The sequence below is a fragment of the Bombina bombina genome, chromosome 4 (genome assembly GCF_027579735.1).
Source record: "Bombina bombina isolate aBomBom1 chromosome 4, aBomBom1.pri, whole genome shotgun sequence".
In the NCBI taxonomy this organism is placed as follows: Eukaryota; Metazoa; Chordata; class Amphibia; order Anura; family Bombinatoridae; genus Bombina; species Bombina bombina.
The window spans coordinates 324,010,201-324,024,777 of NC_069502.1; positions in this window are offsets into that span (position 1 = coordinate 324,010,201).

Sequence of the window (14,577 nt, forward strand, 5' to 3'; positions counted from 1 at the left end):
ACCAGATTATAAGTTAGGTGATCAAGTACTCTTATCCACTAAGTATTTGAGGTTACAGATACCTAGTAAAAAATTAGCAAATCAGTTTATAGGACCATTCCTGATAGACAAAATCATCAATCCCAATGCAGTGAGACTAAAACTACCAAGACATTACAAGATTCATAACACTTTTCATGTCTCTCTATTAAAGCCATACACTTCGGACCGAAACAGATTGCACTTGGTAGATCCTCCTCCCTTGCTCTCAAATAGTCAAGAAGACTTCGAGGTCGAAAGTATTTTAGACTCTCTTATTAGGAGAAAGAGATTCGAGTATCTCATCCAATGGAAGGGTTATGGACCAGAGGAGAATTCTTGGCAGCTTCACTCTGAGGTTACTGCTCCAAGACTTCTTAGACGCTTCCATCTACGTTACCCCTCTAAACCTCATCCTGAATCACCGGGGGTGATTCTTTAATGGGGGGGAGATGTAATATACCTTTAAGACAGATCCCTCCTACTAATAACCAAACCCTATTTAACCTATCATTACCATATCCACCTTGCCTGTTAATTGTTGTTCTATGCTCAGTTTGCTCTGTGAAGAGTCAGCTCTTATTTCAAAGTTATATTTCCAGGTCCTTGGTAAAATTCACCTCTGATTTTTACCAGCGTTAACTACCTTTTTCTCCATCAACCAACTTTATCGCAGTCTCCATATTATCTCATCCTGTACCGGCATCTGCAGCTTCATCTCAGTACAATCAGTAGCGGTTCATTCGGAACTCCTTACCGCAACCGGAAGTGAGTCACACTCTCACCGGCTCCACTTTCCTCCACACGCCGACGGACGAACTTCTCCCCAACTCGATCTCCTGACTAAGGTATCAAACAGCTCAATTGGGACTGAAGTCGGTAAGCACATTCATGGTAATCCTCTAAGGATCCCAGTTCTCTACTCTGATACTTGTGACTGAATCACCAATTATTATCTGTGCTATTCTACTGGATGAATGTATGACTATTGTAAATATTTTATTCCGGTGTGAGTGTGTGAAGATTGTTTGCCAAAACCTGCTGAAACCTCTAACATTGTTATAATGGTTATGCTGCACTAAAGCTTATTTCGTATTCAACCAGACAGCAGAGATCTAAATCTGCAACCTAACACTGCTCATAAGAAAGTCTCTGTATTAATGTACACTTGCTTTCTCTATATTCAGTGTCATTTATCTAACTGTTCCTACGACTAAAAAGCTCACAGTTACTGATCTTAGTAAAATCAAATACTTTGCTGAGACAAATAACACAAGAGCAACAAAACCAATTTTACATTGGTCAGAGCATTACATATACAAACAGTTCATGGGCATTCGCCCTATGTGTCACTATCATTGGCTCCTCTATTGCCCTATGAACTGTGGACATTTATGCAAGTATTAGGGCGAGCGGGACTCAATGCGCCAAACAAAAGGGGGTGGATAGAGGATTTACAAGCCATGTTAGCTCCCAATGTTGCGTTTTGTGATGTGTATTACTGTAAAGCCTATATACACTGATATAATGATGTGTGTCTTTGTCTAAAGAGCTTGTAGAAATTCAGTACTCAACCGTCGCCCCAGCCGTGGGCAACTAAGTCGAGATCTGACTCGGGCAAAAGATCTGGGGGCAGTCTTAAACTAAGGCACATTATGGTGATTAGGGATTTTGAGTATGCGTTCAAGTCTAAATTTCGGGTCCTAGGGTTTGACCATGGAAATTTGTAGCATGTATCGCTTCTTGAAGGCTCCATTTGACAATGAGTACATTTCATACAATAACCCCCGCCCCACCACAGGGTAGTCACAGAGTGCCCATATATTACATCAGATTACATAAATCACTAAACATCTATGTTTGTAAAGAGCTGTTGAACTGCAAATGACTGACTAGCATGGATAGAAGTATAGCAAGGCAGATTGTTATAATCTATATACATATATTATCACAGTCAACACTACAGAAAAAACAGTAATAAATCTTTGCAAAACCTCAACGCAGCAATAACATGGTAATTTACTTCTAACATATAGGACCTTTGCCCCCTTTGATAAGGAGACGTTGCGTGCCCAATTATAAAACATCTAAATAAAACATGAACTCTCAACATATAACGCATGAAGGGATAAGTTTAGTTATATGGTGTGGCAGTCAATGTTCATCCCTCTGCTTTTGTCTTTTTCCCCTCTATTGCCCTATACCGTATATCTGTAGTAAGATACACCTTAGTCTTTTCTGGCCGGATTGTACGCCTGAGAAGAGGTCTTTGCAGCGGAACTCGGTTGGTCAACTCCGAGAATGTCTCACGAATTTTGGCTCCCCGCTCTAGATTAGGAAGCAATGGTGAGAAGGATGTTTTTCTGCACTCCTCCTGAGAGCTCTCCAAGTAAGCCTCTACAGATGTCGTCCACCCATCACAATGGCCCACCACCATGTGGTGTCTCATAGCTCCGACTTCGCTCCATTCCTGTGACTCTGACTTGAGGAGGAATTGTGTAGAGCGGAGGTAAGCTGTACCTGGCCTATGCCTTGCCAGGTGGCCTCTCCGTCTATCAATGTGTTGGAAAGGTTGTCCTCCGCAGCACATTTCACCACGCCATATGTATCTGAAGTGTCTACGGCCGTCAATGTAGAGGAGGTTACTGCGGCATCAGAGCCGCATTGAAGCATTGCCTCTGGGTGTCCAATCTGGTGCACTTCAATCTCACTTTTTATAAGTAATTGGTTCAGTAGGTAGTCGTATGGTGCTCCCTCCATAACCCGATTCATAAGGGATTCCAGTTTTTCGGGTAAGACCACATGATATAATGGGCTGACCTCTATTTCCTTGTCTGCCATATTGATGTTTTGTTGCCTCTCTGCTCTCAAGTGTCCTTTGCCCGATAAGTGGTGTTCAGTAAAAAGAGAATTCAGTGTCCAGAGGGTAATATGTTGTAAAGAGATTCAGTAGGCAAGGAACCCTGTCTGCACCGATAACCCGGCTCTTCCCGAGGGGGGGGGGCTGAATGCCTATTAGTAGGCCGCCGCCTTAGGCCTGTCTTTTCCAATCTGTAGTTCCGGCTTCATGCACACAGCGAGAAAGGTATATTTAGAGTCACAAGTGACAATGCTGTAATGTCTATGGGTTGTATACTTTTATTCTGGCTGTTAAATGCCAATAATCGGCGGATTATTAAACCTCTGCACAGAGCTCTCAGAGTATGCGTCCTGCTCAGAACGCTGCTTGGACATGCCCCGCAAGGAGGCATTTTATCTAAGACTTTTACATCTGCATAAAATGTTATACTCTCAGACTAAGATTGCTCAGTGTTTGAAATGAGACAGGTTAACTTAAAACTTTTCAGTTTACACTACAGCTGACTTAATTTTGAAATACATAACAACAAGCCTAAATCCTGCATTTAGCCAGATCTAATGGTATGATTACCACAGCTTATGGTTCCACCAAGACCTTATAGAGTACAGCATTTTCAAAATCCATAAGTACAGCTGACAGATGGGAACATTTGTACACTATATTTGAAGTGGTGCTCTTGGTTGGGGAAAATGGGGAAAAACAAACAAACATATGTCAACCTTTTAAAAGTACTTTTCTTCATCTAGCCATCTACCCAGATCATTAATGTACAATTTTGAATTCACAGAATTCTTTTTGTTTACACATTTACAATTATGATTCTTTAAAAAGTCATCTCTTAATTTCTGCATTTTTTTATCATGCATGTCACACACTCTTGATTTAGGGGATGCAAGGTGCATAAATGTTTCCTCCTGTGAGTGTTTCTGTGGGTGTCTGTGTTTATGTCATTGTGCTTTGGTTTGTGTCTCTATGAGTGTGTATGTATTTTTTTTTAGTGGTCTCTCTGTGAGGGTGGGTGGGTGTGTATGTACTTGTGCATTTTCTGTGGATGTCTGTGAAGGTGTGTGCATATGTCTTTTTCTATGGGTGTCTCTGCGACGGTGTGTGTATGTTTGACTTTGTGTATTTTCTCTGGATGCCTCTGTAAGGGTGGGTGTGTATGTCTGTGTTTTCTGTGGATATCTCTGTGAGGGGGGGGGTTTATGTATGTCTGTGTTTTCTGTGGATGTCTCTGTGAGGGTGTGTGTTTTCTGTGGGTGTCTCTGTGAGGGTGTGTGTATGTCTTTGTGTGTTTTCTGTGGATGTCTCAGTGAGGGTGTGTGTATGTATGTCTTTCTGTGTTTTATGTGGTTGTCTCTCTGTGTGTGTTTTCTGTGTGTGTGTGTGTGTGTGTGTGTGTATGTCTTTGTGTGTTTTATGAGGCTGTCTCTGTCGGTGTTTCCTTGGGTGTATGTGCAAGTTTGAGTTTGTGTGTGTCATTGTCTGTTCCTTTTTAGGACATTTTGACCTTACTACTGATTATTCACATCTTTCTAAAGACTTTGAGACTAATGAGACCTTTACGGAAGTCACCAATCCACCATTTAACCTTTAAATTATTGTTTAGGCAGTTCAGGGCCCTTCCTTTCAGCCACCGCATGCTGTTGTCATCATTTAGTTGGCATCTTCCTTTACAAAAAGATAATCAGAACTCCATATTTTGTTTTCTAAATCTCCTTTTTTTTAGTCTACCTCATTACTTGTCAGGTCAGTGTAATCAAGTGCTGAGTGTCTGTTTGGGTGTCTGTGTCTGAGTATGTTTGTGTGTTTCTTTGCGTGTCTGCTAGAGTGTCTATATGTGAATCCTTATGTGTGAGTGTCTGTGTGTGTTTCAGTGTATGAGTGTTTCTGTGTGTGTGTTTGTATGTTACTACCTTTACAACATTCAAAAATTTCACATGTCAATGGGGGGGGGGGGGGCTGATCAATGGTTAAGTGGCGGCCCTGTTAAGCACTACATGGCAGGAAATAGTGCTCCATATGGATAATGTTCTTTCAAAACTGCTGCCATATTGTGATCCTGAAAAGGGCCGGCTCCTAAGCATACTTCCCTGCTGTTAAACAAAAGATACCAAGAGAATGAAGAAAAATTGATAATAGAAAAAAAAATTAAAATTGCATGCTGTGTCTGAATCATAAAAGAAACTTTTCAAGTTTCAAATTCCTTTAAAGTGTGTTAATGTGTGTAGTCTGGTGTATGGTGTGTATAATATGTGTGTTGTCTCTGTATGATGTGTGTAATATGTGTATAAGTACATATCTACGTGATTGTATATTCATATCTCTAAATCTAGTGGTACAGAAGTTTGCAACACTATGCAAATAAATTATAATAATAATAACAATAATAATAATGGGCAGTTAGAAAGCTGAACAAGATGGAAGCAATTCAGGTTTTCCCTATGTTTTGTGATTCAAAGAAAACTTGTTTTCAGTTCTATGGACAATACTTTAACTTTAGGTCTAAGATACCAAAGATTATTAGTATGAACATCAGATATGGCTGGTGTACTCTGTATGTTTCACAAGACAAATGAGAAAGAACAGCTGTAGAAGTGTGATAGCACCTGGGGCTTGGAAATATTTTATTGTTTTACTTACACTTAAATCCCCACTCAGTAGACTAAATCTGTTTAGAAGTAATGTGTTTATATTTCTAGCACAAACAGACTTTGTTTTCCATGTTAATAAAAAATGTGAGAAGGGAATATATACTGTATATATATATATATATATATATATATATATATATATATATATATATATATATATATATATATATATATATATATATATATATATATATATATGTATATATATATATATATATATATATATATATATATATATATATATATATATATATATATATATATATATATATATATATATATGGGAGCAATATAACAAGGCAAAAGTGGAAATAAACACTATAACAATCATTGGTAATGAGACCCCCCGCCCCCATGTACTATGAGGCCCAACTGTCTATATTAGCTGTTATTGTGCACACCAAATTACGACTATAGCAAAATAAATAACAAAAAATAGTAGGCTTAACAAATCACAAAAGAACAAAATAAGTGATAAAAATGTGATAAAATAAAGGATATATTATCCACATTATCCTTCAAATTGTCTTCTCATCGAAGTTCCATGAAAAACAAGAAAAAAGCAATAAGGGCAAGATTGCAAGTATGCTCATGTATTCCCCATAGAAATCAATGGAGAAGACAAATAGAAACCCCCACCCACAAAAACCTTAATCTGTTGCGCAAAACCCATGACCTAGTCTTCTCGAAAAGTGTACATGAAAATGCGAAAAATGTTTTTGCAACGGAATATGTTCTATTTATGTCTAAATAAATAATTATTTATATATGTGATGATTTTTGGACTGCTATATCTATTTAAAGCGAGATATGTATATAAATATATATATCTAGATATCTCAAGATCCATATGCGAATATCTCTTTGAAAATCCATCTGAGATATTGTTTAATGTGCTTAAGATTGTCATGTAAAATATTTTTCTTATCTTCATAGTTAAACATATATCTATGCATAAAAATCCATCGTCTAGATTACGAGATGTGCGATAACAGGGGTGCGTTGCTAACTTGCAGTTTATTCTCACCACTCACTTTCCTACAGCGCTGGTATTACGGGTTTTTATCAACCCGGCGTTAACAGGCAAGAAGTGAGCGTAGAGCAAAATTGCGCTCCACACTGCATTCCAATACCAGCGCTGCTTAAGTGAGCGGTGAGATGGTTATACGTGCTCGTACACGATTTCCCCATAGACATCAATGGGGAGAGCCGGCTGAGAAAAAGTCTAACACCTGCAAAAAAGCAGCATAAAACTCAGTAACGCAGCCCCATTGATTCCTATGGGGAAACTAAAGTTATGTTTACACCAAACACCCTAACATGAGCCCCGAGTCTAAACACCCCTAATCTTACACTTATTAACCCCTAATCTGCCGCCCCTGACATCGCCGAAACCTACATTATATTTATTAACCCCTAATCTGCTGCCCCCGACATCGCCGACATCTACATTATATTTATTAACCCCTAATCTGCTGCCCACAACATCGCCAACACCTACATAATGTTATTAACCCCTAATCTGCCGCCCCCAACGTCGCCGCCACTATACTAAATTTATTAACCCTAACCCTAAGTATAACCCTAACACCCCCTAACTTAAATATAATTAAAATAAATCTAAATAAAACCTACTATTATTACCTAAATTATTCCTATTTAAAACTAAATGTAAAATAAACCTAAGATAGCTACAATATAACTAATACTTACATTGTATCTAGCTTAGGGTTTATTTTTATTTTACAGGCAAGTTTGTATTTATTTTAACTAGGTAGAATAGTTACTAAATAGTTATTAACTATTTAATAACTACCTAGCTAAAATAAATACAAATTTACCTGTAAAATAAAACCTAACCTAAGTTACACTAACACCTAACACTACACTACAATTAAATAACTTACCTAAATTAAATACAATTAGCTAAATTGCAAAAAATATATACACTAAATTACAGAAAATAAAAAACAAATTACAAGATATTTAAACTAATTACACCTAATCTAAGAGCCCTATAATAATAATAATAATAATAATAAAAGCCCCCCAAAATAAAAAAAACCCTAAACTATAAATAGCCCTTAAAAGGCCTTTTGTGGGGCAATGCCCCAAAGAAATCAGCTCTTTTACCTGTAAGAAAAAATACAAACAACCCCCCCCAACAGTAAAACCCACCACCCACACAACCAACCCCCCAAATAAAACCCCAACTAAAAAAACCTAAGCTCCCCATTGCCCTGAAAGGGGCATTTGGATGGGCATTGCCCTTAAAAGGGCATTTAGCTCTATTGCAGCCCAAAGTCCCAGTCTAAAAAATCCTAAAACTAACCCCTGAAGATCCACTTACCGAGAGAAGTCTTCTTCCAAGCGGCAAGATGTCCTCAACGAAGCCGGCAGAAGTGGTCCTCCAGACGGGCAGAATTGGTCCTCTAGATGGGCAGAAGTCTTCATCCAGACGGCATCTTCTATCTTCATCCATCCGGAGCGGAGCGGCTCCATCTTCAAGACATCCGGCGCAGAGCATCCTCTTCCAACAACGTCTTCTTGCTGAATGAAGGTACCTTTAAATGACGTCATCCAAGATGGCGTCCCTTAGATTCCGATTGGCTGATAGAATTCTATCAGCCAATCGGAATTAAAGGGCCATGAAACCCACATTTTTTCTTTCATGATTTAGAAAGAGAATGTAATTTTAAACATATTTCTAATTTACTTATATTATCTAATTTGTTTTATTCTCTTGATATTCTTTGCTGAAAAGCATATGTAGATATGCTCAGTAGCTGCTGATTGGTTGCTGCACATAAAAGCCTCGTGTGATTGGCTCACCATGTGCATTGCTTTTTCTTCAACTAAGGATATCTAAACAATGAAACAAAATAAATAATAGAAGTAAATTGCAATGTTGTTTAAATTTCTATTCTCTATCTGAACCATGAAAAAAAGATTTTGGGTTTAGTGGCCCTTTAAGGTTGAAAAAAATCCTATTGGCTGATGCAATCAGCCAATAGGATTGAGTTCGCATTCCATTGGCTGTTCCAATTAGCCAATAGAATGCAAGCTCAATCCTATTGGCTGATTGGATCAGCCAATAGGATTGAAGTTCAATCAGTAATCAGCCAATAGGATTTTTTCAACCTTAATTCTGATTGGCTAATAGAATTCTATCAGCCAATCGGAATCTAAGGGATGCCATCTTGGATGACGTCATTTAAAGGTACCTTTATTCAGCAAGAAGACGTTGTTGGAAGAGGATGCTCCGCGCCGGATGTCTTGAAGATGGAGTCGCTCCGCGCCAGATTGATGAAGATTGAAGATGCCATCTGGATGAAGACTTCTGCCCATCTGGAGGACCACTTCTGCCCATCTGGAGGACCACTTCTGCTGGCTTCGTTGAGGACATCTTGCCGCTTGGATGAAGACTTCTCCCGGTAAGTGAATCATCGGGGGTTAGTGTTAGGATTTTTTAAGGGTGTATTGGGTGGGGGTTTTTTTTTTAGATTAGGGCTTTGGGCAGCAATAGAGCTAAATGCCATTTTAAGGGCAATGCCCATACAAATGCCCTATTCAGGGCATTGGAGAGCTTAGGTTTTTTTAGTTAGGGTTTTACTTGGGTGGTTGATTGTGTGGGTGGTGGGTTCTACTGTTGGGGGGTTGTTTGTATTTTTTCTTACAGGTAAAAGAGCTGATTTCTTTTTGGACAATGCCCTGCAAAAGGCCCTTTTAAGGGCTATTGATAGTTTAGTTTAGGCTAGGGTTTTATTATTTTGGGGGGCTTTTTTTATTTTGATAGCGCTCTTAGATTAGGTGTAATTAGTTTAAATGTCTTGTAATTTGTTTTTTATTTTCTGTAATTTAGTTGGGGGGTTTTGCTGCAATTTAGCTAACTGTATTTAATTTATTTAATTGTATTTAATTTAGGTAAGTTATTTAATTGTAGTGTAGTGTTAGGTGTTAGTGTAATTTAGGTTAGGTTTTATTTTACAGGTAAATTTGTATTTATTTTAGCTAGGTAGCTATTAAATAGTTAATAACTATTTAGTAACTATTCTACCTAGTTAAAATAAACTTGCCTGTAAAATAAAAATAAACCCTAAGCTAGATACAATGTAAGTATTAGTTATATTGTAGCTAGCTTAGGGTTTATTTTACAGGTAAGTATTTAGTTTTAAATAGGAATAATTTAGGTAATAATAGTATAATTTAGTTTTATTTAGATTTATTTTAATTATATTTAAGATAGGGGGTGTTAGGGTTAGGGTTAGACTTAGGGTTAGGGGTTAATAACTTTAGTATAATGGTTAATAAATGTATAGGGGTTAATAAATGTAGGTAGGTGGCGACGATGTTAGGGACAGCAGATAAGGGGTTAATAATATTTAACTAATGTTTGCGAGGCGGGAGTGTGGCGGTTTAGGGGTTAATATGTTTATTATAGTGGCGGCGATGTCCGGAGTGGCAGATTAGGGGTTAAAAATTGTATTATAGTGTTTGCGATGCAGCAGGGCCTCGGTTTAGGGGTTAATAGGTAGTTTATGGGTGTTTAGTGTACATTTTAGCACTTTAGGTAATAATAGTAGGTTTTATTTAGATTTATTTTAACTATATTTAAGATAGGGGGTGTTAGGGTTAGGGTTAGACTTAGGCTTAGGGGTTAATAACTTTAGTATAGTGGTGGCGATGTTGGGGGCGGCAGATTAGGGGTTAATAACTGTAGGTAGGTGGGGAAGATGTTAGGGACAGCAGATTAGGGGTTAATAATATTTAACTAATTGTTGCGAGGCGGGAGTGCGGCGGTTTAAGGGTTAATATGTTTATTATAGTGGCAGCTTTGTCCGGAATGGCAGATTAGGGGTTAAAAATTGTATTATAGTGTTTGCGATGCAGTAGGGCCTCAGTTTAGGGGTTAATAGGTAGTTTATGGGTGTTTAATGTACTTTTTAGCACTTTAGTTATGAGTTTTATGCTACAGCTTTGTAGCGTAAAACTCATAACTACTGACTTTAAAATGCGTTAGGAATCTTGGCGGTAGAGGGTGTACCGCTCACTTTTTGGCCTCGTAATACCGTAATGTGGAAGTCCCATAGAAAAAAGCCTTTACGAAATTTATGTAAGTTGATTTGCGGTAAGGCCAAAAAAGTGTGCGGTTCACCTATACCTGCATGACTCGTAATAGTAGAGGGCATAAAAAGCAGCGTTAGGACCTGTTAACGCTGCTTTTTTACCTTAGCCCACAACTCGTAATCTAGCCACATGTTTCTCAATGTATGTGTATGTATATTAATGTAAAATCTCTGCGTCAGCTTTTTTTTTCTAACACCCTTGTGTTAAGTGATTAATGGCAAAGGAAACGTTCCTGTTAATTTTATCCCTTATAACTTTAGTGCGCAATATTTTTTTAAAATAATTTTTATTAGACAGTGTTATTATGAGTGTAACTGTACTTTGTAATGTATTTTTAAAGTGTTTCGTGAAACTTTTATGTTATGCAAAACTGTTAACTACTGGTCTTCGAGTGCGGAAAGGATTTTTTGCGTAAAAGGCTAATGCACGGGCGCAATTGCGATTTTTTAAGACTTGTAATTCCTGTGCAGTGGAAATTGATTGTGAAAAGACCATATCGCATGCGAAAAACTCATAACGCGCTACTTGTAATCTTGCCCTAATAGTGCACGTCAATTTTGTACTCACAATGTTGGAGCATAATTATGCTCAATTAATCAAGTGGGCCGTATGATTTAAAGGCTCATATGTAGCCACTCCAGTAATCTTTGGAAGCGTAGCCAGATGAGGGACAAAATGTATTTTAATATTATACTTTGTATAAAAACAAATTGTATAAAAACAATTAAAAACAAAAGGGTAAACAGTCAACGCTATATAGATCCCCATATGTTGAAAGTCCTAACTATATGCTTAAGCCATTATTGTGAGCACCAAATACGTCTATGCCATTTGTAACAGGACCATTAAATGGGTCAAAGCCTCACAGAGAAGCGTGATGTATTCCCCTTGTTGAGTTCCAACATGTTTCGCCTGTTTCAATGGCTTTCTCAAGAATCCTTTACAGCTCAATCGAAACGATGCCCAATATCAGCAATAAATTCACTACAGGTTTTCTCCCTATTTTGAACATTCTCTCATACTGCCCTTAGCATAAATCTGCTCACCTTTGGTTTAAGGGAGCTGTTAGAAAATTCTTGGCTCTAACATAAACCTAATTAAATTCCTATTCCTCAATTTCAAATTAGGGGTCAAATGACAAAGAGCAAATTCACAATCCTGTTCTAATTATTTGAAATTGTGATTAAATTAAATAACACAAATGTCCCCTTACTGACAGCTTGCAAGAAACTGTACTTCCTATTGCTTTGATTAGTGCTAAACACACATGCTGACAATCCTAAGGCAATTTTTTTGTGCCTGTTCAAAGCTCTTCTTTCTTACGCCTATCTTCCCCTGGTTAAAAGCTTGAACAGTAACAAGATAATCATAAACCCAGTGCAAATACACATTAAACAATGCACAGTATTGTTGTAATATCACTCTACCTTTATTATTTAGCTTACTGGGTTATCCCTATATAGGGCCAGATTACAAGTGGCACGCTTACAGATTTTGTTGGATACCGCAACCTCATTAACATCTCCTCCTGATAAACTTAAATGGAGAACGCTGTTAAAAAATGTTTTTTTTTTTTAAAGTGCATTAGACCGACTGGGCTTAACCCCAAGAAAGTTTTGCATATTTTCCATTCCAGTATTCTTCACATAGAAGATATTGGGCCACACAGTCTGAGTTATTTGCCTTCACACTCCAGAAATGCTAGGAAATAGTGTTCTGACTCCACTTTCCTTCCATGTTGAAGTCTTCTTCCTATAGCTTTCTTCCCCCTATTTCCTCCTCAAATGACTCCACCTCCACCAATGATCCTGAAAATAAAAATAAAAACTGTATTTATAAATAAAACGTAGGATTGACTATTGAAACAAATGAAGGGGACTTTCATTCATGAAGTATAACATACTTCATGCAGAAATCTCCTTTTTTTGTTTCATACGATCGCCGCTCTGAGCTGCTGAGGCAGTCCATGGCAGATCGCTGTTTTGCTAAGAGGTGACGTTTCCACCTCTTAGCAAATAGCGTGCATGAAATCTGGCTCCCAAGTGTGCCAAGCCAGAATAACCGTACGGCTATTGGCTAACAGGTGAAAACGTGACCTCTTAGCAAAACAGCGATCAGCCATGGGCTGCCTTAACAGTTCAGACCGGTGATCGCTTGAAACAAATAAAGGAGATTTCTGCATGAAGTATGTTATACTTCATGAATGAAAGTCCCCTTCATTTGTTTCAATTGTCAATCCTAGCGTTTCGCAACGTTTAACTAATTAAACTGCGGTGGTGGAGGTGGTAGTAGTGTAACTTGTAAGAAATGTTGGGGAAATAGTGTAACATGTTTCATAAGTAAAAAATGGTATTGCAGGTGAGCGCGAATGCTAGTATATATATATCATCCTATCTGTAAGTGTGTTTAAAGGGAACTCAAAAATGTTTTTTCTTTCATGATTCAGATAGAAAGTTGTTTTAAGTTTCATGCTCTGATTTATTCCTATTATCAATTTTTCTTTGTTCTCTTGGTATCCTTATTTGAAAAAAGCAGGGATTTAAGGATAGGAATCGGCCCATTTTTGGTTCAGCCCCCTGTATAGTTCTTGCTGTTTGGTGGCTACATTTAATAGGAGTAAATTAGAAAGTTGCTTTAAATTGCATGCTCTATCTGAATCATGAAAGAAAACATTGGGTTCAGTGTCCCTTTAAACTAAGTATCTATAATATGTTTGATCCTAAACAGAAATATTTAAATATTTTTTTAAGACAAAATCTGTAAAAATATCTTTTTTTTCAAAGCTAGTTTGTCTTATTCACTAAAGCTGACCAGAGGTGCAGAATATCTATTGCAGTATATGTGACATGCACTATATTTTGCAATTGAATATAACAAAGTGACTAATTCTGTTGTGGTGCAGCAGCCCACGAGGAGCCAATGTAGAGGATTTTCATCTAGTCCATAGTAGTAACAGGCATAAGATACTGGGGCAAATTTATTAATGTGCGAGCGGAGATTATACAATGTAGAGTATCGTGTCCGCCACACATTAATAAATGTCGACAGCATACGCTGTCGGTATTTATCATTACACAAGCAGTTCTTCTGAACTGCTTGTGCAATGCCACCCCCTGCAGATTCGTGCCCAATCAGCTGCTAGCAGGGGGTGTCAATCAGCCCGATTGTATAGGATCAGGTGGATTGACGTCCGTGGTCTCAGAGCAGGCGGACAAATTATGGAGCGGCTCGGAAACAGGGGCATCAATCTCCATTCAGAGCTTTATGATTCGGCCCCACTGTCTTTACTATAGTTATTTGGTTCCAAAATAAAGTTATATGTGTGATGTGCACTTTGGAGCTGTAGCTACACTGCTGCCACAAATATTTTGCTCAGTTGCATTCTGACTGCACATAAACTGCTTGCAGAAACAAGGTTGTCATCATGTAGCAACTGCACTAGATTATGCTGCACAATTGTGATCTAGCCCAGTGTTTCTATATTGTTCTATTAGCAAAAGGATTGTAACTAATCGATTCAATTACATACATATATGGTCATCGAATAGACAAATATCTTATTTCAGTTGGCATACATTAATATTTTTCCCTACAGATTAGTAATTGACTAGTTCATGAGATAACTTATTGGCAAGCACAGCACTTAGCCATTAAAGTAAAAGCATATGAAGGTCAGTTATAACTGAAAGCATCCATATCTGCACTGCCAAATTTAAAAAGATTTCAAGGCTTAGGAAGAAAACATGACCTATTAATAGAAATGTACTGATTTTTACCATTGGGTCGTGATTGAAGTTGATGCTAACAATCAATGATAGTTGACATCTCTATATATCTCAGTCCCTTCTTCAAGAAATTGCTTGCGTAATCATATTGCTGTTGGTTTTGCCCCCAGCCTATGGTTTACTAACTGTACCA